Source organism: Canis aureus, chromosome X (genome assembly GCF_053574225.1).
Source record: "Canis aureus isolate CA01 chromosome X, VMU_Caureus_v.1.0, whole genome shotgun sequence".
Taxonomy (NCBI): Eukaryota; Metazoa; Chordata; class Mammalia; order Carnivora; family Canidae; genus Canis; species Canis aureus.
In genome coordinates, this window is record NC_135649.1 from 42019202 (window position 1) to 42043266 (window position 24065).

Below are 24065 nucleotides of genomic sequence, written 5' to 3' on the forward strand. Positions count from 1 at the left end.
CTCTAGTTGTGTTAAATATTTTACTTGTCCTTTTAACTTGTCCAATTAGCTATGTATAACAGGTTAAACCTCTCCCACTCTACCATTTCCATACTTCCTTTTCATCTTTAATGATGAATGTTACATTTAAAAAAATTAAAAATAAAATAAAATAAAAAAATTAAAACAAACTCAAAATGGAAAAAAAAAAACTCAAAATGGGCCAAAGACCTGAACATAAGAACTAAAACCCTAAAAACTCTTAGAAAAAAACATAAAATAAAATCTTCATGAATTACATTGGATTTAGCAATGATTTCTTGGATAAGACACCAAAAGCACAGGCAGCAAAAGTAAAAATATATAAATTGGACTATATCAAATGTAATAGCTTGTGTGCATTAAAGGACACAATCAACAAAGTGAAAATGCAACCAAAATATGTGCAAATCTAATCTGATATAAGATTAAAATCCAAAATATATTTTAAAGCACTTCTACAGCTCAACAACAAACAATGTGATTAAAAGATTTGAATAGATATTTCTCCAAAGGAGATATAGAAATGGCCAAGAAGTACATGAAAAAATTCTCAACATCACTGATCATTATGGAATTACAAATTAAAAACCACAATGAGACAACATCTCTCACACCAATTAGGATGAGTACTAGGAAAAAATAATATGTTTTGGTGAGGATGTGGAAAAATTGGAGCCTTTGAACACTGTTGGTGGAAATGTGAAATGGTGTAGCTTCTATGGGAAACAATATGGTAGTTCCTCAAAAAATTAAAAATAGAATCACTATATGATCCAACAATTTCACTTCTGAGTACTCAAAAGAATTAAAAGCAGAGCCTCAAAGAGATACCTATACACTCAAATATTATTTTCAGTTGATCTTATTGTTTGTATGTTATTCCTTGCCCTGGGAGGCAGTGGTTAATATATTTGTCTTTAAGTGTTTTCCACAAGTGCCCCCCAAGTAGCTGCCTCGGTCTTCGGAGAGTTATGAGTCAGGCAAAATAAGGGCAAATCTTTTGAGCTAGTCCTTCAGGGACCCACCATACTGGTCAAAATAAACCACCACAGTTCTTTAAGAATGAGGCCACTGCAAAGCTTCTGCCAAACTAGAGAGCAAGGGAATGGAAACTAAGTAAGTTAAAATGCCACAAAGCTCTTTCACTGAGTTTCAACTGCCTTTTCCCTAATTAAGCATTTGCCTGGTTGCTTTTTATTTTTTATTAGTTTCCAAAATGCCAATAAGTTGATTCTGAGAATATTTGCTAGTTTACTTGCTGCTTTTGTGGAAAGATGAATTTTTGGCATTATCTACTCTGCCATGTTCATTGGAATCAAGCCTGATTACATCTAAACACATTTTCAAGCCAAAGAAATCAGCATAGCATCTATTAGTTAAAAACATGAAAAACAATGAATGAAGTGCCACACTTTGATATGGACAAGGGGGCCCCATAATTTAGCAGACTCCGCTCTAGCCATTATTCAGCTGCTCCCAGTTCGCTCTAGCCGTTATTCAGCTGCTCCCAGTTCTAGGACAGAAGAGTCTGTGGGGCCAAAAGGAAAAAGCCATCAGAAGCCTGTGCCTCCCCCTTTCTAGATCATAATTTGAGTACCCAAGATCTGAAAATTCCCGTCCAAATATCCCCAAGCCAATTTCATGAGCCCACGCAAAAATTCTCCTTCAGGTCTACTCTCCACCAGCCTTTTTCAGCCCACTAGCCTTTCTTAAACCCTAAAGAAAATTATTCATGTAACCATTTTCCCCATTCTCTCAAATATGGTACAAGACTAGTAACACTTTATTATTTTTATCCAATGAATGCCTTAGGGTTTGATGGTTTAATTCTCTTTTGGAACTCACTTTGAAGTGTTGTTTTGGAGGGAGGATCTTGCTATCTATGTGCCCACTGTTAGGTCCAAAGGGTTGTCAAAGCAAACTGGGGGTACGGACCATGGACAGAGCTTGAATGCATAAACTGGAGGGAAACATACATTTTTAGAGTGAGGCCCCCCATGCAAGACAGAGTCGAATATCAAAAGAGGAGGCCAGTCAAGCACTAGAAGTCATATTTTCCAGGGCAATCATATTCCTGTGTTAAACTATGTGGAGTTGGAGGATTCTAAACTGGAATTTAACTTTCCAGTTTATTATAAAGGCATATGTCAAAATATGAGGATACAACATTATTTGATAGTTTTTTAACTTGGTTTAAATTAAAGTTTTACACATATGGTATGTACAGTTGCATTTGTATTCTTGGCTCAGTCTACACAAATGTTGACACAGGCCTGAATAGATAAGCCAAAACAATCAGTTATCTCTGCAAAGTCAATGAGGTTCAAACTAGATAATGAACAAATGGTAGATTTACACTTTATTATATTTACACAATATACGTAAATATTGTAAGATGGAGATCTGAAATTTTTCCGTTTCTCCAAGAGTAATAGGTGCAATGTAAATGTTAGGGTATTAGCAAATTTATAAAAACAAGACCTAAGACAACTCCAAATCAACATTATACCACAGATAACTCTAACACAGTATAGATATTCTTTCTAAAAAAATGGCTTTTAGGCCTACATAAACCAACTTAAAGGTAGCATATTTTCATAAATTACTCTTTATTATTAATCATAGTGACAACTAAAGTCCTTGCTAAGTAAAATGGCCTGCCCACAGTCCCTACACAAGGACAGCCGCAAGCAGTCATGTTTTATACTACATGATCCAGAATACTCATACATGATTATAGGTAATCATAAAACATGAAGGAGCAAGGTAATTCAAAATTTGGTTGGCCAGTAGACAAGGAGGCGGCCAGCATGAAAAAAATAAACATACCAAACAGATTGATTAAATTTTCTCCCATTTATTTGAACTAGAAAAAAAAAAAAAGAACTAGAAAACAGCAAGAGATTAACCTAGGTAGCAATGGGAATGAAACCAAGAGGTCATGATACAGAATGGCCTCAAAGGCTATGTTGGCCACGTGCAAGCCAATATTAAGAGGAAACTAAAAGTATGAGGACAAGAAGAAAGAACAAAATAAATACATATAGATAAATGAAATCTTGAAGCTCAAAAACAAGTTATCTTCTCTCTGCTGGCTCACTATTTGAATGTTCTATAGTTCCATTCTTCAATAACCAACCCATTCATATCCTGGGATAGACTGGATATCTAGATCTCATAATCCAGAGTATCTCTACTATTTCCTAAAATAAACAGACTGTTTCTCTAATCAATATTCAAACATATCAGGGCACCTGGGTGACTCAGTCTGTTAAGTTTCTGACTTCAGCTTAGGTCATGATCTGAGGGTCCTGGGATAAGGTCCTGCATTGGGCTCCCAGGTCAGTGGGAAGTCTGCCTGTCCCTCTCCCCTTTCCCCCACTTGTGCTCTCTCTCTCAAATAAATAAAATCTTTATATATATATATAAAAGATCCATGGGGCTCCTGGGTAGCTCAGTCAGTTAAGCATCTGTTTTTGGCTCAGGTAATGATCCAGGGGTCCTAGGATGGAGCCCCTTGTTGAGCTCCCTGCTCGGCAGGGAGTCAGCTTCTCCCTCTGCCTCTGCACCTCCTCCTGCTTGTGCTTTCTCTCTTGCTCACTCTCTTTCAAATAAATAAAATCTTTTTAAAAAAAGATTCAAACAAATCACATGGCATTCATTATTTTGTTTGAAAGAGATTATAAATGTTTTGGGGCACCTGGGTGGCTCAGTCAGAAGCATCTGACTCTTGGTTTCAGTTAAGATCACAATGTCAGGGTCTTGAGATCAAGCCCAACAGTAGCTCTGCCACTCAGCACAGAGTCTGCTTGAGATTCTCTCCCTCTCCTTCTGCCCCTCCTCCCACTCCTATGCTCTCATGCTCTCTTTAAAATAAAACAAATAAATATTTTTTAAAACTAAAAAATAAAACTGAAAAATGTTTGTGCTCTAACAAATGAATTATACAAAGAAATCAATGGTTTGAAATATATAGTTTCAAATATTCCTATTAACATGTCAGTCTACAACATATCTTAAAATGGGTTTCAACTGTAACGTGTCAGGAAGCATGCTTATTTTGCTTGCCAGGATACCTATTTTTAAAAGATTTTATTTATTCAGAAGAGACAGAGAGAGAGAGGCAGAGACATAGGCAGAGGGAGAAGTATGATTCCTGCAGGGACCCCGATGCAGGACTCAATCCCTGAACCAGGGATCACTACCTGAGCCTAAAGCAGAGCTCAACTGCTGAGCCACCCAGGCATCCGTCCCATCCAGGATGTCTATTTTAATATGAACTTTACACAGGCTTCTATAGACTCTTTGGTCTCTTATGAATCTGAAGGAAAATACAATGCAACTCATATTTTTAATATTATCAGCCATTTATTTATATCAAATTTCTCATACCAAAGGTTGTACATGCCTTTCTTTTTTTTATTAAAAGATTTATTTACTTATTTACTTTTACAGAGACAGAGCATGCACGCACAGATGTACAGGTCGGAGTAGACCTAGAGGGAAAGAAATCTCAAGCAGACCCCTGCTGAGCAGGGAACCTGATGTGGGGCTTGATCTCAGGATCCTGAGAACATGACCTGAGCTGAAATCAAGAGTCGGATGCTTAAAAGACTGAGCCATGCAGGCACCCCATGCCTTTCTATTTGACGTATATTTTCAATTCACCAAATATATTTAAAATGCTGGGTATTAAAGGCTCAGAAAACACTTATTTAAGTCATAATTAATTCATTTGCCAATCAAATCAGTAACTTCAGATATGTAGATTCCAAAACCTTAAAATATAGTAAAATCAGAAATATCCCCGAATCTTATCTATCCCCTGTGATATACAAGGTTGGTATTCATTTTTGTACTGGCCACTAATATCTGTAAATAGGCCCATTCAAATAATAAATATATCATGCCATTTACCTGTTGGAAAAACATCTATAGATGCTGTTATTGCTATATTATGTATCATATTACATTATAAATTCCATGAACTCAAGGATCCTATATTTTTTAGCTTTTTTAAAGATTTTATTTATTTATTCATGATAGACACAGAGAGAGAGAGAGAGAGGCAGAGACACAGGTAGAGGGAGAAGCAGGCTCCACGCAGGGAGCCCGATGCAGGACTTGATCCCGGGTCCCCAGGATTAGGCCCTGGGCCAAAGGCAGGCGCCAAACTGCTGAGCCACCCAGGCTGCCCCTATTTTTTAGCTTTTTAAACTGCTTTATTGATTTCATGTTATGAAAAAAATAGTTTTTCCTAAAACTGGGTGAAATTGCCCTACTGGACAGAAAGTTTTACATAACTGAGACAAAACAGTGTTTGATTACAAACTTCTAAGTGGAAATATCAAAAAGGTTACAGAAAAAGTAACTTACAAAACTACATGCTTGTAGAGTATTAACCTCAGGGAAAACCTTAGGATTCAAGGTATAAGGCAAAAGTCATAATGATTATCAGGTTCAGGAGTTTAGAAGCACTTATGATGCCTCATTTGCTGCTCTTTAGTCTTTCTCCTGATTCCCATCATCTGCCCTATGAACTTTTCCACATCATCTCCCACTTCATTGTGGTCAATATGTCTGTTAGGTATGGCTCATTGAAAATTAGAGACAAGCCGCCTCATTCACCTCAGCCTGACATTTCCTCCAGGCTTCTGGCGTTCACCCCTCTCTCCAATCTCATGATTTCTTTGCATTCTGCACGAGGCCCTGTTCTTCTCTTTCATTTTCCTGCTGAGCATTTTCCACATTGAGATTTTTCACTGCTTGTTTCTCTTTGGACATCATCACTTCTGGGCCTATCCATGCATTCTCCTCCTCCCAAATATCTCCAAGAATGCACTGCCAAGACACTTAGACCTATACACCTGATCCCTCTCTGCCTCCTATTCTTTAGGGCCACCCCTGGCTCACATGCCCTCAGGGCTACAGGGAGCAGGTACTGAGAAGAGAGCCAGTGAATGCTGGGTCTTTAGATACTGACTTTTTAACAGCTATATATTGACAGGCCCCAGGAAAATGCAGGGAAAGTAGTTGGGGCTCCAAAAATACTTGTTGAATGAATAATTAAGAAAACTCAAGCAAAATAAATATTCCTATTTCAAGGAAGAGTTATAAGCTTACCTAAATGTTTCCATTTCTCCATAAAGAGATCTCTCTAGTACAGCTCTTAAATTTCTACTCTCTCCTAAATCATCACTTACTTGTACCTCCTGAGTTGACTCACTCCATACCCTCAATTTCTTTTGAATATGGGGTTAAAATAGCCAAATAAGAAATTTTTCAGAGTACACCCTCCCTCTAATAAGTCCTATTCTGTTAGTAATCCCTCCCTCTGCCCATCATATTTACTTAGTGCCAGAGATAAAAATCTTTACAGTAAATGTCATTACAAAAATTCCTTAGTTTATAGTAATGTCCTTCCTTTACTACACAGCGAATTTCTCACATATTTACAGGGTTATTTAAAATCAATATTAATACTGCAAACAAAATATTATCTGTTAATTGCAATGGAGCAAGATAAATATACCTGCATTATGAATGAGTGAATGAATAAGTAAACAAATAATAAATGAATATTAATGAGTTTTATCATTCTCAGCAAGCCTAAAAATTGGAAATCCAGATTAATGCATGCAATCTCAACTGACATCAAAGCAAGAAAAACACAAAAGAGACTATTCTAGGTAGAAAAATTTCTAAATAATAAATGTCATACCAAAAAAAAAAAAAAAAAGTCATACCATGCTCATGGATTGGAAGACTCTACATACTAAATATGCCAGTTCTCCCAAATGGATCTATAGGTTTATTTTCGTTCTTTCTTTTGTTAAAGATTTTATTTATTCATTCATGAGAGACAGAGAGAGAGATAGAGAGAGAGAGAGAGGCAGAGACACAGGCAGAGGGAGAAGCAGGCTCCATGTAGGAAGCCCGATATGGTGCTCGATCCCAGGACTCCAGGATCACGCCCTGAGCCGAAGGCAGACGCTTAACTGCTGAGCCACCCAGGTGTCCCTCTAAGTTTCTTTTCTTTTTTTTTTTTAAGTTTATTTTCAATTAAAATTCCAGCAAGGATCTATAGACACAAATAAATTATAAAATTTATATAACATGGGCTCTAGAATACCTAAAACTACATTGAGAAAAATGAATAAAGTAGGAGGAATCAGCCTCCTTAATATTAAGGCTTACTATAAGCTATAGTAATCAAGACAGTATTTTATTGGTGAAAAAACAGACACCTAGATCAATGGGACAGAGTAAAGAACTCAGAAATAGATCCACACAAATAAATTCAGGTGATTTTTTTTTTTTTAGAAAAGTATAAAGAGCACTTCAATAGAGAAAAGACAGCCTTTTCAATAAACAGTGCTAGAGAAATTAAAAATGGATCATGGACTTAAAATGGTAGAGATGAAACTATAAAGCTTTCAAAAAATCTTTAGTATCTAGGGCTAGGTGAAGAATTCTTAGATGACAACAAAAGCACAACTCATAAAAAGAAAATATTGAATAACTGGACTTCATCAAATTTTAAATCTTTTGCTCTGCAAAAGATCTTGTTTACAGGATGAGAAAACAAGCTACGGATTGGGAAAAAATTATTTACAAACCACATATTCAACAAAGGACTAGAATCTAAAATATATAAAAAACTCAAAAACTCAATAGTAAAAAGAAACAAACAGTCCAAATAGAAAATGGGCAAGAGACAATGAAGAGCCATTTCACTGAAGAGGATACAAAGATGGCAAACAAGCACATCAAAAGATGTTCAACATCATTAGCCCTTAGAGAATCACAAACTGAAACCAAATTGAGCTCTCTACACATCTATAAGAACAGCTAAAATAAAAAAAAATAGTGACAACTGTATATGCCAATTGAGGGTGAGGAGAAACTGGATCATTCATTTAGGATAAGAAAACTACTATGTAACAGTTTGACAATATCTTAGAAAAGTAAACATGCAACTACAATATGACCCAGCAATTATACACTTGGTCATTTAGCCCAAGAAATGAAAATTTCTACTTACACAAAAACCTGTACAGTAATATTCAAAGCAGCTTTATTTGTAATAGCCCCAAACTAGAATCAGCCCAGATTTCCTTCAATATGTGAATGATTCAACAAACTGTGATACATACATAACATGGAATATTCCTCATCAATAAAAAGGAATAAACTATTGATAATCAGAAAAACTTGGATATATTTCCAGGGAATTATGCTGATCAAAATGCTAATCACATAAAGTTATGTACCATATTATTCCATTTACAACATTTTTGAAAGGACAAAATTTTAGAAATAAAATTTTTAAAATTTTTAAAAACTCATGGATTGCCATGAGTTAAGTTAGTGGGGGTGGGGCATGGGGCTGTCTGTGGTTATAAAAGCATAATACAGATATCCTTGTGGTATTGGAACTGTTCAGCAATTTAACTGTGGTAGAGGATACATGAATCTATATATGTAATAAAATTGTATAGAACTAAAACACACAAATGAACACAAGTAAACATGGAATATGAATAGACTAGTATTTTGTTTTAATATTAATATCCTGGTTGTGATATTATACAATAGTTTTGCAAGATATCACTACTGAGAGAAAATAGGTATCCTGTACAAAGGATCTCACCATATTATTTCTTAGTATTGCATGTGAATCCACAATTATTTTAATAAATATTAAAATTTTAAAAAGCCATTTGAAAAGCTGCTTACTCTGTTATAGAATCTTCTTAAATTACTTAATATCAGCAATGACTATAACTTTTATTGCACATTTCAAATTGCCTACATAAATTGGGAATCTTAGTGAGATGAATCTATGAATATACCTTAACACAGTGTCCAATCTACCCACCACTGCACAGTAATATTTATTTATTTTTTAAAAAAGATTTTTTATTTACTTGTTCATGAAAGACACACACACACACACACACAGAGAGAGAGGCAGAGACACAGGCAGAGGGAGAAGCAGGCTCCATGCATAAGGAGCCCGATGTGGGACTCGATCCCAGGACTCCAGGATCACGCCCTGGGCTGAAGGCAGGCACTCAACTGCTGAGCCACCTAGGCATCCCTGCCCAGTAATATTTAGAAGTGACTGGGGTTAGAACTAAAACAGGACTTTGAAGGAAGAAAATGAAGAACAGTAAGGAAATAGGTACAATTAAAAAAAAACTACCTCTTCAATGCTATTATTAGAGAAGCACTTTGCATAATTCTTTTCAATACAAAGTCAATAATATTAGCAGAAAGCAAACTCCAAAAAAAAAAAAAAAATTAAAAAAAAAAAAAAAAAAGAAAGCAAACTCCAGCAGCATTAGAATAAGACATTACATAAAAATGAAATAAAAAATATGTGGAAAAGTATTTTTAAAAATGCAAACTCAGAATCTCAATGTAAATATGATTCAATACAATTCAACAAACATTTTATGAGTATGGAGTTTATGCAAAGCTCTAAGCTAGTGATAAAGGGGAATGCAAATTATATTCTCTAGAAGTTCACAATCTAGTGAGAAAAGCAGATACATAAATAACTAATGATGATACACAGCAGACATTGATAAGTGCTATAACAGAAGTCATATACAATGCCATAGACAAAGCTCTGTGAACAATTTGTTGTATGATGCAAAAGTCCAGAGCTATTTATGAATCAGCCAACACATTTAACTATACACTAAACTTCTAACCTTCCTATAATGTGTCTTAGGCATTGAGAAAGGAAACTGCAAATACATATTTCAAATGAGAAATATCATAATTTTAAGTAATTCCATGTAAATCCTAACAGTGATGTTTCTAAGAAAAGAATAATTTTATTTTTCTTAAGATTTAAAAAAATTAAAGTACAATATACACTAAGAAGTAACAAAATATTGACTTAAATTTCTTATGAGTGATTTAAGTCATTTAAAATTGGGCAGCCCCGGTGGCGCAGCGGTTTAGCGCCGCCTGCAGCCCAGGGTGTGATCTGGAGACCATGGATCGAGTCCCACGTCAGGCTCTCTGCATGGAGCCTGCTTCTCTCCCTCTGCCTGTGTCTCTGCCTCTCTCTCTCTCTCTCTCTCTCTCTCTGCATCTCTATGAATTAATAAATAAAATCTTTAAAAAAATAAAAAATAAAATAAAATTACTAGGGCAGGGGGATCCCTGGGTGGCTCAATGGTTTAATGCCTGCCTTCTGCCCAGGGCATGATCCTGGGGTCCTGGGATCGAGTCCTACAGTGGGCTCCCTGCATGGAACCTGCTTCTCCTTCTGCCTGTGTTTCTGCCTCTCTCTGTGTCTCTCATGAATAAATTAAAAAATAAATAAATAAAATAAAATAAATAAAATTACTAGGGGATGTTGGTTCAGTTGTTTGTCAACTATGTTAGCTGTATAATGAGTTAACTGTAAAAAGCTAGTGATTTTTAAAAACACATAAAATGTTCTGGCTTAGGGTTTATTTGACCTAAGGGTGCTCTTTGGAATTACCCTAGTTCTCTTATGTAAAAAAAACATGCCCATATGTATAAGCTAAGGAGAAAAGATATTATGCCATCTATCCAGTAGCATCCCAAACATCATAAAAAGGGAATTATATTTTATAAATATCACAGGGTTTTAAATATATGAAAAGATGCTCAACCTTATTCAGAACATAAATGAAAATTAAAACCACAATGAGATACCATTTTTCACCTATCATATTAGCAGAGGTACAATGTTTGATAGCACAATGTGTTGGTGAGGGTTGGGGAAACAAGCACTTTTATCTATTGCCTGTGTGAGTATAAATTGGTACAACCTCTATGGAGGACAATTTGGCAATTTCCATCACAATGACAAAGGCACATACCATCCAACCCAGCAATTCCCTTCTAGAAATTTATCCTACAGATAGTACACATCTGAAATGACCTATCACAAGGCTATTCGTTGCAGAAATGTAATAGCAAAAGTCAGGAAACAAGCTACGTATTTTTCAATAGAGGATTGGTTAAATAATCATGGCATATCCATACAACTGAATAATACTGCAGAGCCATAGCTCTTTATGTACTAATATGGAATGATCTTAAGCAAAGTACAGAAAATGTGTAAATATAAGGAAACACAAGTAAGTGTGTGTATGTTTGCAAATGCCCATTCTTAAATATGCATGAAATAGCTCTAAAAGTAAAAACAATGAAAGTTAACACAGGGTGCCTCTGAGAAGGAGAACTATGAGGCTGACCACAAAGAGTGGGAAACTTTTAATTGTATAGACTTTTATGACTATCAAAATTTGAACCTGAATGTATTACCTAATCAAAAATAAATGTAAGCAGAGGTGAGGGGGCAGGGGAAGAAAAACAATCCAAAGCAGCACAGCACATCTTCCAAAGCAAATTACTACAGCTAATTTCTACTGTCTAAAAAACACCTTGGGGTAGGGTAAGAACCAAGGGAACCAATTTATTTCAGTTACAAAATCAGCAGTTAATCAGGCTGATGTTTATTTCATGGCATTATAATTTTTCAAGTTATTATAATTATTGTTAAGTACTGTAAGTATTTCTCCACTGAAGTTTCCCAATTAGCTATATGAGCACCTTACCTTCAGCAGATTCTCCAGATCCTAAAGAGAATACCTGGTCAGAGAATTGACATTTTGGAATAAATAAATCAATACTGTGGACATACAGTGGAACTGTATTACAACACTGTGAGGGTGATTAGTTTCGAATTAGTGTATATGGAATAAACAACTTTGATTTACTTATTTTTCCTTTGAAGACTATCAGTTAACTCTCTTTTCTCTCTCTCTCATTCACACCCTCCCTTAGTCCCTCCCTCTTTCTCTGCCACTGTCTTACACACACACACACACACACACACACACACACACACACACACACAGTTTTAGAACTCAATAAAAATAAATATTTTGTTCTGTATCCTATGTACAATTCCATTATTGCACTCATCATCTATACTGTAATTTGTCTCTCAACAGAACCGTGGGCTCTTTCAGGGTGAGGAGACTATGTACTAGTCAATCCTGCATACATATTGGAAGGCAAATGCTTGATGAGTGTCTCACAAGCCATCTCTCCAAACACTTTCTAATGTAATGATCATTTGCTTATTCCAATTAAATCAGAAAAAATAACAGTGGTATCATATCCTTCCAAACTTTCTTGTTTTCAAAACTTTGGGAAATCCTAGTCTATCTGAACATTTGCATATTGGACTATTTAGATTTGGCATTTAAACCAATGGACATTAAAATGAAAATATTTTCAAGGTATCCTTTTTGAAAGCATAAATAAAAAATTTTCTTGGTCCAGTCACTCTGGAGATTCCCCCAAAAAATTAAAAATAGAATAACCCTATGATCTAGCAATTGCACTACTAGGTATTTACCCAAAGGGTACAAAAATACTGGTTTGAAGGGAATGTATCCCAATATTTACAGCAGCATCATCAACAATAGTCAAACTGTGGAGGGAGCCCAAATGTCCATCAACAGAAGAATGGATAAAGATGTGGTATGTATATATAATGGAATATTACTCAGCCACCAAAAAGAATGGATTCTGGCCATTTGCAGTGGTGTAGATGGTGCTTGAGTGTATTATACTAAGTGAAATAAGTCAGTCAGAAAAAGACAAATACCATATATCACTCATATGTGGAATATAGGAAAGAAAACAGATGAGCATATGGGAAGGGGATAAAGGAGAGAGAGAAACAAACCATAAGAGACTCAATGATAGAGAACAAACTGAGGGTTGCTGGAGAGAGGTGGGTGGGGGCTTGGCTATATGGGTGATGGGTATTAAAGAGGGCACTTGTTGTGGGGCACCTGGGTTGCTCAGTCTGTTAAACATCTGACTCTTGATTTCAGCTCAGGTCATGACCTCAGGGTTGTGAGATTGAGCCCTGCATTGGACTCTGCACTGAGTGTGGAGCCTGCTTAAGAGTTTCCTTCTCTAACCCCCACCTCAAAAAAAAGAGGGAGGGCACTTGTGACGAGCACTGGGTATTGTATGTGATGAATCACTGAATACTACTACTCAGAAACAAATATTGCACTGTATGTTAACTAAGTAAAATTTAAATTAAAATAAATTTCTTATGCATAGTGTACTGGTTTGAATAGTCATCCCAAAATTCATGTCCATGCAGACCCTCAAAATGTGACCTTATTTGGAAGTAGGGTCTTTGCAGATGTAATCAAGTTAAAACCAAGTCATATTACATAGTATTTTCCAGCCCAATTGTAATGAGATAATCAACAAAGGCATAAAAATTATTTTCAACATTTCCCAATGTGACACTCTGAGCCAGTTTACTCACATAGATTCCAAATAAATCAAGTGCATTTCCATGACCCAGATTTTGAGGCAAGATCCAAATCCAGTTTTCTGTGAACCATAGAGGGGCCTTCACCAGGCACTGGCTCTGTGAGTACATTGATCTTGGATTTTCCAGCCTCTAGAACTGAGAAATAAATTTCTCCCCCAGTCTATATTTTGTTACAGCAACCTGAATGAACTAAGATAGTAATTCACTCTATAAATACAATAAAGGAGAAAATACTATATAATTATCCCTGTAGATGCAGAATTTTAGTAGCCATTTTTGATTAAAACTCACCAAGCTAAGAATAAAAGGTAACTTCTTTAATCTGATAAAAGGCAGCCCATAAAACCCACAACTAATACAGGGTTTCTCAGCAGTGACATTATTGACATCTTTGCCTGGATAATTCTTTGTCATGCAGACTACACGGGTTGGGGGTACTGTGCATTATAGGATGCTTAGCAACATCTCTGTCTGATCATTACCCACTAGATGCCAATATCAGCCCCCAATTATGACAACCAAGAGTGTCTCCAGACATTGCCAATTGTCTTCTGTGGGCAATTTCCCCACCTTTTCGGAACCATTGAATCACCATCACATTTAATGGTAACAGACTGAATGCTTTCCCCCTAATAAGTGGAACAAAGCAGAGATGACTAATGTTAACACTTTGATCTCTCTGCTTCTATTGAATATTGTACTGGAGGTCCTATCCAGAACAGACAAAGTTAAACAATTAATAGGCAGAGAGAATGAAAAAAGTAAAACTGTCTGTTTTCAAAAATGGCATATAAAAAATCCTAAAGAATATATAGAAAGTAACTACTAAAATAATAAAACTGGTACACTTAAATATATGTCATTGCCAAAAAAATTAAATACCTAAAATACAATTAATTATACCATTGAAACGTAAAGAAAGATCCAAAAACATTAATGTCAATTAGTCTATAGTTGAAATACAATCCAAACTTGCACTGCCTGATTGCAAGCCTTATCACAGAGCTACAATTATCAAGACAGTGTGTTATTACTGTAAGGACTGGCAAAAAGACTAGCCAAACAGACTAGTGGGTCCAGAAAGTGAAAAGTAATTCACAGTAGGGAAAGGATTATTTCCCAAAAAACAGTGAAAGAATAACTGGATTTTCATATTAAACAAATTTTTTGACATTAATGAAATGGTGTAGGAAACTCTAAGCACCTGTCCCTCTGCAGAAACATCAAGAAGGAACTGTCAAAACCAAATCTGTCAGAACTCCGGAAACTGATCCAAAGTTGCAAACAACCAAACAAATGTTGAATCAAGAAAAATACAAACTAAAAGTGGTTGAAAAGGTGCTCTTGCTTGTCCTTACCCAACTGCCTCCCTGGCTCAGTGGCACTTTTCAAGAAATTAGCCACATTCACACTGTGGGACCCTTGTCCCTGGTACCAGAGGCAACAGAGTTGATTTCGTTCACAAAGAATTGTTTGTCTGGGCTAACCTATCTGGGGACCACCTGAAGGACCAATGCAAGGCATTTATCTTTGTCTCACCTAACTTGGAAAAGACTCAGGACAGTAGAGCTGTAGGCACTGTGAATAAACACTGTAGGCTGAATAAACAGCCCACAATTGCCTGGGGCAAAAGATAGAAGGTGAGGCATATGGATAAGGTGCCAAAAGCCTGGGAGGAAAAGCAGTGGAGCTTTTTGGGAAAAAATGGACATTGAAAAATGTCCATATATACTGAGGAATTTAAAAAAACAGGTATATGCCCAGGGGAGGACCCGTTCTCAGGAAAGACCTAAGAAAAACTGAAGCTTTCACTCTAGCTTGTCTCCAAGCACAATATAACCAGGAAGTGAAAGCTAAGGCAGAGTTGCAAATGTCCTGGCTAATTTTTGAAGGAATGTCATACCACAGAACCAATGCACAGAGACAGGAGATTTTTTTTTCTTCCCTCCTTTTTTTTTTGTTCTCCCTTTCTCTCTCTCTTTCATGGTTCCTGTCATTCAGAGATATATCTATCCAAATACTATCTGAACACAAGTTAAAGGAACACAGATTTCAGTACCACATATGATAAGGGATAGAGTTTCTACATAAATAGGTTGTAAAAGTCACTAAACAATAAAAAAGAAGGGATCCCTGGGTGGCGCAGCGGTTTGGCGCCTGCCTTTGGCCCAGGGCACGATCCTGGAGACCTGGGATCGAATCCCACGTCGGGCTCCCAGTGCATGGAGCCTGCTTCTCCCTCTGCCTATGTCTCTGCCTCTCTCTCTCTCTCTGTGTGTGTGTGACTATCATAAATAAATAAAAATTAAAAAAAAAATTCAAAAACAATAAAAAAGAGGAAACGTAAATGGCAAAGTCTGATTTTTTAGTTACTACACTTAATCAAATTTTGTTTTCAACCAAATATTACAAATTAAAAGGAAAGTGTAGTCTTTTTAAGTAAAAAAAAATAAATAATTGACAGAAATGATCACTGAGGAAGTCCAGATGCTGGTTATCAGACAAAAACTTTATTTTTTTTCTCATTAAACTTTTATTTTAATAGGTCTCAAAATTCTGTGACAGATTTTTGATCAAGTTGTTTCCATTACAAAGTACTGGTTGTAAAAACTAATAATTTAAAACTGCCAATCACACATACACACACAAAACAAATGGCCCACAAAAAAATCCTCCTTTCCTTCTAAGGTTTTCCTATGCATTGTTATCATTAACCAGTCTTTTACTATTAAACATAAATGGCCACTTGACACCAACAGTTCTGAGACCGTTCTTCCACCACTGATTAAGACTGGGGTGGCAACTGGAAAAAAGACAGTCTCTTCAATAAATGGTGCTGGGAAAATTGGACATCCACATGCAGAAGAATGAAACTAGACCATTCTCTTACACCATACACAAAGATAAACTCAAAATGGATGAAAGATCTAAATGTGAGACAAGGCTCCATCAAAATCCTAGAGAAGAACACAGGCAACACCCTTTTTGAACTTAGCCACAGTAACTTCTTGCAAGATACATCCATGAAGGCAAGAGAAACAAAAGCAAAAATGAACTATTGGGACTTCATCAAGATAAGAAGCTTTTGCACAGCAAAAGATACCTTCAACAAAACTCAAAGACAACCTATAGAATGGGAGAAGATATTTGCAAATGACCTATCAGATAAAGGGCTAGTATACAAGATCTATAAAGAACTTATTAAACTCAACACCCAAGAAACAAACAATCCAATCATGAAATGGGCAAAAGACATGAACAGAAATCTCACAGAGGAAGACATAGACATGGCCAACAAGCCCATGAGAAAATGCTCTGCATCACTTGCCATCAGGGAAATACAAATCAAAACTACAATGAGATACCACCTCACACCAGTGAGAATGGTAAAAATTAACAAGGCAGGAAACCACAAATGTTGGAGAGGATGCAGAGAAAAAGGAACCCTCTTACACTGTTGGTGGGAATGTGAACTGGTGCAGCCACTCTGGAAAACTGTGTGGAGGTTCCTCAAAGAGTTAAAAATAAATCTGCCCTACCACCCAGCAATTGCACTGCTGGGGATTTACCCCAAAGATACAGATGCAGTGAAACGCCAGGACACCTGCACCCCGATGTTTATAGCAGCAATGTCCACAATAGCCAAACTGTGGAAGGAGCCTCGCTGTCCATCCAAAGATGAATGAATACAGAAGATGTGGTCTATGTATACAATGGAATATTACTCAGCCATTAAAAACGACAAATACCGACCATTTGCTTCAATGTGGATGGAACTGGTGGGTATTATGCTGAGTGAAATAAGTCCATCGGAGAAGGACAAACATATGGTCTCATTCATTTGGGGAATATAAAAAATAGTGAAAGGAAAAAAAATAGTGAAAGGGAATAAAGGGGAAAGGAGAAAAAATGAGTGGGAAATATCAGAAATGGAGACAGAACATGAAAGACTCCTAACTCTGGGAAACGAACAAGGTGTGGTAGAAAGGGAGGTGGGCGGGGGGTGGTGGGGGTGACTGGGTGACAGGCACTGAGGGGGGCACTTGATGGGATGAGCACTGGGTGTTATGCTTTATGTTGGCAAATGGAACTCCAATAAAAATTTTTTAAAAAATGTTTAAATCTTAAAGAACTAAAAAAAGAAAAAAAAAGAATGGGGTGGCAGGTATTGGGGATAACATCCATTTAGCCTTCTGAGCTTTCTAGGCAGACTTGATGACCTTGCCCGCTCCAGCTGCCTTCCTCCTGTCCACTGCTTTCATGACACCCATAGCCACCATCTGTCTCATGTTACCTATAGCAAAATGGCCCACAGGAGGATAGTCAGAGAAGCTCTCAACACACATAAGATTGCCAGGAGTCATATTAACAATGGCAGCATGACCAGATTTCAAGAATTTGAGATGACCATCTTCCAGCTTCTTTCCAGAATAACTAATCTATCTTCTCCTACAGCTCAGCAAACTTGCAAGCAATGTGAGCTGTGTGACAATCTCACACAGGTGCATATCCAGCATTGATTTCGCCTCCATGATTCGGGATGATTACCTAAGCCATGAAGCCAGCTGCTTACATTGGTGGGTCATTTTTGCTGTCACAAGCCACATTGCCACAACGGACATCTCTGACAGATACATTCTTGACACTGAAACCCACAATGTCCCCAGGAAGACCCTCTCTGAAGACTTTATGGTGTATTTCATCAGACTTTACTTCTATTGCAATGCTGACTGGAGCAAAGGTGACTACCATGCCAGGTTTATGAACACCAGTCTCCACTCAGCTCACAGTACCAATACCACCAATTTTGTAGACATCCTGCAGGGGCAGACACAAAGGCTTGTGAGTTAGATGAGTTGGTCGCAGAATGCAATCCAGAGATTCAAGCAGTGTGGTTCCACTGGCATTGCCATCTGAATGAGGGACTTTACTTTTTTTTAAGATTTTATTTATTTATTCATGAGAGACACAAAGAGAGGCAGAGACATAGGCAGAGAGAGAAGCAGGTTCCCTGCAGGAAACCCGATGTAGGACCCAATCCCGGGACCCCAGGATCATGCCCTGAGCTGAAGGCAGATACTCAACCACTAAACCATGCAAGTGTTCCAATGGGTAACTTTCCATCCCTTGAAACAAGGCATGTTAGCACTTGGCTGCGGCATGTTGTCACCATTCCAGTCAGAAATTGACACAAATGGTACCTGTGTCAGGTGTATAGCCAATTTTCCTCATATAGGTGTTGACTTCTTTAACAATTTATTCATATTGCTTCTGGCTACAGGGTGGCCCAGCAAAATCCATTTAACACCAATTAAAATTGCTGTACACCCAGTGTGTAAGCCAGAGGGGCATGTTCATGGGTCTGCCCATTCTTAGAGATCCCTGCTTCAAATTCACCAACACCAGTAGCAAAAATCAGGACAGCACAATCAGCCTGATATGTGCCTGTAATCATGTTTTCATTAAAATCTTTGTATCCTCAAATATTTTGATAGTTCTTTTGTCAATCCCACCACATTTGAAGATCAGATGACCAGTAGTGGTAGACACCCAAATCTATGTGTCCAATGATGACAATGTTGATATGAGTCTTTTCCTTTCCCATTTTGGTTTAGGTTTAGTGGGGGTTTTCATGACACCTGTGTTCTGGTGGCAAACTCATTGTGAAAAAGCTAGGCAAAGACTTCAAAACAACTATTTTAAACATACTCAAAAAGCTAAAGAAAACTCTGGGCCAAGAACTAAAGGGAACCAGAAAAACAACATGTGAACAAAAGGAAAATATCAACAAAGACATAGATGTACAAAATGGAACCAGGTAGAATTTCTAGAACTAAAAAGCACAATATTTGAAATGAAAACCTCAGCAGAGGTGTTTAACATCAGATATCAGCAGGCAGAAGAAAAAAATCAATAAACTTAAAGATACAACAATTGAAATTATCCAGTCTAAGTGGCAGAAAAAAAAGAAGAGAGACAAACAAGCAGAGCCAGGAGACCTGTGGAACACCACCAATTTGAACAAAATACTACATTTTAGAAGTACCAAAGAAAACAGAAAAGAATATTTAAATATTTTTTAAAAAATGTTTTTACTTACTAAATTTGAGATAGAGAAAGGGTGCACATGTCAAGAGGGTACAGAGGGAAAATGGGAGAGAGGGAGGGAGAATCTCAAGCAGGTTCCACGCTCAGTCCAGAGCCTGATGTGGGGCTGAATCTCACGACACTGAGATCATGACCTGAGCCAAAATCAAGAGTTGGACATTAAGCAACCGATCTACCCAGGTGCCCCTAACTATTCTTTCTAAGAATATTTTTTAAACAGTAGCTGAAAACTTCCCAAGTTTGATTATACATGAATCTAAACATTCAAGAAGTTCAATGGACTCCAGGTAGGATAACTCAAAGAGATCCAAGACACATTCTAATCAAACTGCCAAATACAAATACAAAGAATGTGTAAAGCAGCAAGAGAGAAGCAACTCAACACTAAGAAAAGATTTTCAATAAGTTAACAGTTGACTTCTCATCAAAAACCATGGAGGCCAAAAGGCAATGTAATGACATATTAAAGTACTAAAAGTAAAGTAATGCTGAAAGTCAAGAATTCCCTATCTAGCAAAAACCATCCTTCAAAAATGGAGGTAAAATTAAGACATGCTTAAGTAAATAAAATCTGAGGCTATTCATTGCCAACAGAACTGCCTTACAAGAAATGCTAAAGAAATTTCTTCAAGCTGAAATGAAAGGATACAAGACAGCAACCCAGAGCCTTATGAAGAAATAAAGATCTCTGGTAAAGGTAGTTATGCAGGTAAATATAAAAGCCAGTATATAGGGGCAACCCAGGTGGCTCAGTGGTTTAGTGCTGCCTTCAGCCCAGGGCATGATCCTGGAGACCCAGCATGGAGTCCCACATCAGGCTCCCTGCATGGGGCCTGCTTCTCCCCCTGTCTGTGTGTCTGCCTCTCTCTCTTTCTGTGTCTCTCATGAATAAATCAAGTCTTTGGAAAAAAAAAAAGCCAGTACATAATATTATCAGTTTGTAACTCCTCTTTTTATTTCCTATATAATTCAAAAATCAAATGCATAAAAAGATAATTATAAATATATGTTAAAGGATACACAATGTACAAAGATACAACTTATGAGAAGAACAATATAATGTCCACTCAAATCAGATTTTGTAAATTTAGTACATTGATTTTATTCCCCAGGGTAACTACTAAGAAAATATGTAAAATGAATAAATAAAAGGAAATGATAAGAGAATAAAATAGTACAATACAAAAAAATCTATCAAACACAAAAGAAGAAATGAATGGAGAAAAAGAAAGGCAAAAGGGGTGTAAGACATACAGAAAATAAACAGCAAAACAGCAACAGTAAATCCTTTTTTTAAAAAGATTTTATTTATTTATTCATGAAAGACACAGAGAGAGAACAGCAGAGACGTAGGCAGAGGGAGAAGCAAGCTCCTGGCAGGGAGCCTGATGTGGGACTAGATTATGAGACCGCGGATCACGCCCTGAGCGAGGGGAAGGTGCTCAACCACTGAGCCACCCAGGCATCCTTAAAAGTAATTATTTTAAATGTAAATGGATTAAACTCTCTATCAAAAGGCAGAGGTTGGCAAAAGGAACTGAAAGTTATAGAAAGAAAAAGGATATTTCCTCCAAATAACGACCAAAAAAAAGCTAGAGTATCTAGCTATAACATTAGACAAACTAGAATTTAATCCAAAACCTGCTACAAGAAAGAAACAATGGCATTACATACACATATTTCTTACATTAATGCATAAATAATTTATAAATTATAAACATACACACAAAACAATAGAGCCCCATATATACGAAGCAAACATTGACAGGCTAAAAGACAGAATTAGACAGTTGTACAATAATAGCTGAAGAGTTTAATAACCAAGTTTCAAAAATGTACAAAACATCTAGAAAAAAGATTAATAAGAAAATAGAGGTCTTGAACAATATCTTAAACCTAGACCTAAAAGACAAATATAAGACACTTCACTCTAGAGCAATTACACATTCTTCTCAAGTGCACATGGAACATTCTTCAAGACAGAACCTATACAGACCACAAAACCAGCCTCAATAAATTAAAAAATATTGAAATCCTATGAAGTACATTCTCTAAGTACAATGGAATGAAGCTAGATTTCAATAAAAGAAGAAAAACTGGACATGAAAATTAAACAATGCACTCTTAAACAACCAAAGTTCAAAGAAAAAAATCACAAAGGAAATTAGAAAACAGAGAATGAATATGAAAACACAACAGGAACACCTGGGAGGCTCAGTGGTTGAGCATCTGCCTTAGGCTCAGAGCATGATCCTGGGGTCCCAGGATCCGGGATCTGGCCCCACTTCGGGTTCCTACAAAGAGCCTGCTTTTCCCTCTGCCTATGTCTTTGCCTTTCTCTGTGTGTCTCACATGAATAAATGAACAAAATCTTTAAAAAAAGGAGGAAAGGTCTCAAACAGTAACCTACCTTTATACCTTAGAAATATCAGAAAAGAAGAGCAAACTAAATGCAAAGCTAGCAGAAGGAAGTAAATTCTAAAAATTAGAGTGGAGATATGTTATATAGAAAATAGAAAAAACGATGGAGCGTAACAGCGAAACCAAAATTGACTCCTTAGAAACATCAACAAAATCAAACAAACTTTATCTAGACTGAAAAATTAGAGAAGATGTAAATAACTGAAATTAATGGAAGATGAAACATTATTACCAACTTTACAGAAATAAAAAAGGTCATAAAAGAATATTATAAATACTTGTACACCCAAAAAATTAGCCAACTTAGATCAAATGAACAAATTCTTAACACAGACTACCAAAACTAACTCAAAAAGAAATTGAGATGGAGCTAGAAAGTATTATGCTAAGTGAAATATGTCAGAGAAAGACAAATACCATATGATTTCACTCATATGTGGAATCTAAGAAACAAAAGAAATGAAGAGAGTGGGGAATAAGAGAGAGAGGCAAACCAAGAAACAGGCTCTTAACTCTAGAGAACAAACTAATGATTATCAGACGGGAGGTGGATGGGGAAGTGGGTGAAATAGGTGATGGGAATTAAGGAATACACTTGTTGTGATGAGCACTGGGTATTGTACAGAAGTGTTGGATCACTATATTGTATAACTGAAACTAGTATTACACTGAATGCTAAATAACTATAATTTAAATAAAAACTTAAAAAATAGTTGAACAGATAAAGAAGATGTGGTATAGAGAATTAAAAATTAGCCATTCCCACCAACAGTTCAAGAAGGTTCTCCTTTCTCCACATCCTCTCCAACACTTGTTGTTTCCTATCCTATTAATTTTCACCATTCTCACTGGTGTGAGGTGGTATCTCATTGTGGTTTTGATTTGTATTTCCCTGATGGCAAGTGAGGCAGAGCATTTTCTCATGGGCTTGTTGGCCATGTGTAGGTGTTCTTTGGTGAATTTTCTGTTCATGTCTTCTGCCCATTTCGTGATTGGATTGTTTGTTTCTTGGGTGTTGAGTTTAAGAAGTTCTTTACAGATCTTGGATACTAGCCCTTTATCTGACATGTCATTTGCAAATATCTTCTCCCATCCTGTAGGTTGTCTTTTAGTTTTGTTGACTATTTCTTCTGCTATGCAAAAGCTTTTTATCCTGATTAAGTCCCAATAGTTCATTTTTGCTTTTGTTTCCTTTGCCTTCACAGATGTATCATGCAAGAAGTTACTATGGCCGAGTTCAAAAAGGGTGTTGCCTGTGTTCTCCTCTAGGATTTTGATGGATTCTTGTCTCACATTTAGATCTTTTATCCATTTTGAGTTTATCTCTGTGTATGGTGTAAGAGAATGGTCTAGTTTTATTCTTCTGCATGTGGCTGTCCAATTTTCCCAGCACCATTTATCGAAGAGGCTGTCCTTTTTCCAGGGGATAGTCTCTCCTCCTTTGTCAAATATTAGTTGACCATAGAGTTGAGGGCCCATTTCTCAGTTCTCTATTCTGTTCCATTGCTCTAGGTGTCTGTTTTTGTGCCAGTACCACACTGTCTTGATGACCACAGCTTTATAGTACAACTTGAAATACAGCATTGTGATGCCCCCAGCTCTGGTTTTCTTTTTCAATATTCCCCTGGCTATTTGGGGTCTTTTCTGATTCCACACAAATCTTAGATTATTTGTTCCAACTCTCTGAAGAAAGTCCATGGTATTTTGACAGGGATTGCAGTGAATATGTAAATTGCCGTAGGTAGCAGAGACATTTTCACAATATTAATTCTTCCAATCCATGAGCATGGAATATTTTTTCATCTCTTTGTGTCTTCCTCAATTTCTTTCAAAAGTGTTCTGTAGTTTTTAGGCTATAGATCTTTTACCTCTTTGGTTGGGTTTATTCCTAGGTACCCTATGTTTTTGGGTGCAATTGTAAATAGGACTGATTCCTTAATTTCTCTTTCTTCAGTATCATTGTTAGTGTAAAGAAATGCCACTGATTTCTGGGCACTGATTTTGTACTCTGCCACATTGCTGAATTGCTGTATGAGTACTAGGAATCTTGTGGTGGAGTCTTTTGGGTTTTCTATGTACAGTGTCATGTCATCTGCAAAGAGGGAGAGTTTGACTTCTTCTTTGCCAATTTGAATCCTTTTTATTTCTT

General features: G+C 36.7%; 1 protein-coding gene and 2 pseudogenes across 3 annotated transcripts in view; all 3 read right to left on the minus strand.

The window, feature by feature from the left end:
* Nucleotides 1-24065, minus strand: part of COL4A5 (collagen type IV alpha 5 chain) — a 273325-nt gene that overhangs the window by 220632 nt on the left and 28628 nt on the right. The gene's annotated exons all lie outside the window — the stretch shown is intronic.
* LOC144307641 (protein BEX4-like) lies at nucleotides 5424-5808 on the minus strand (annotated as a pseudogene).
* Nucleotides 17512-18139, minus strand: LOC144308231 (elongation factor 1-alpha 1 pseudogene; annotated as a pseudogene).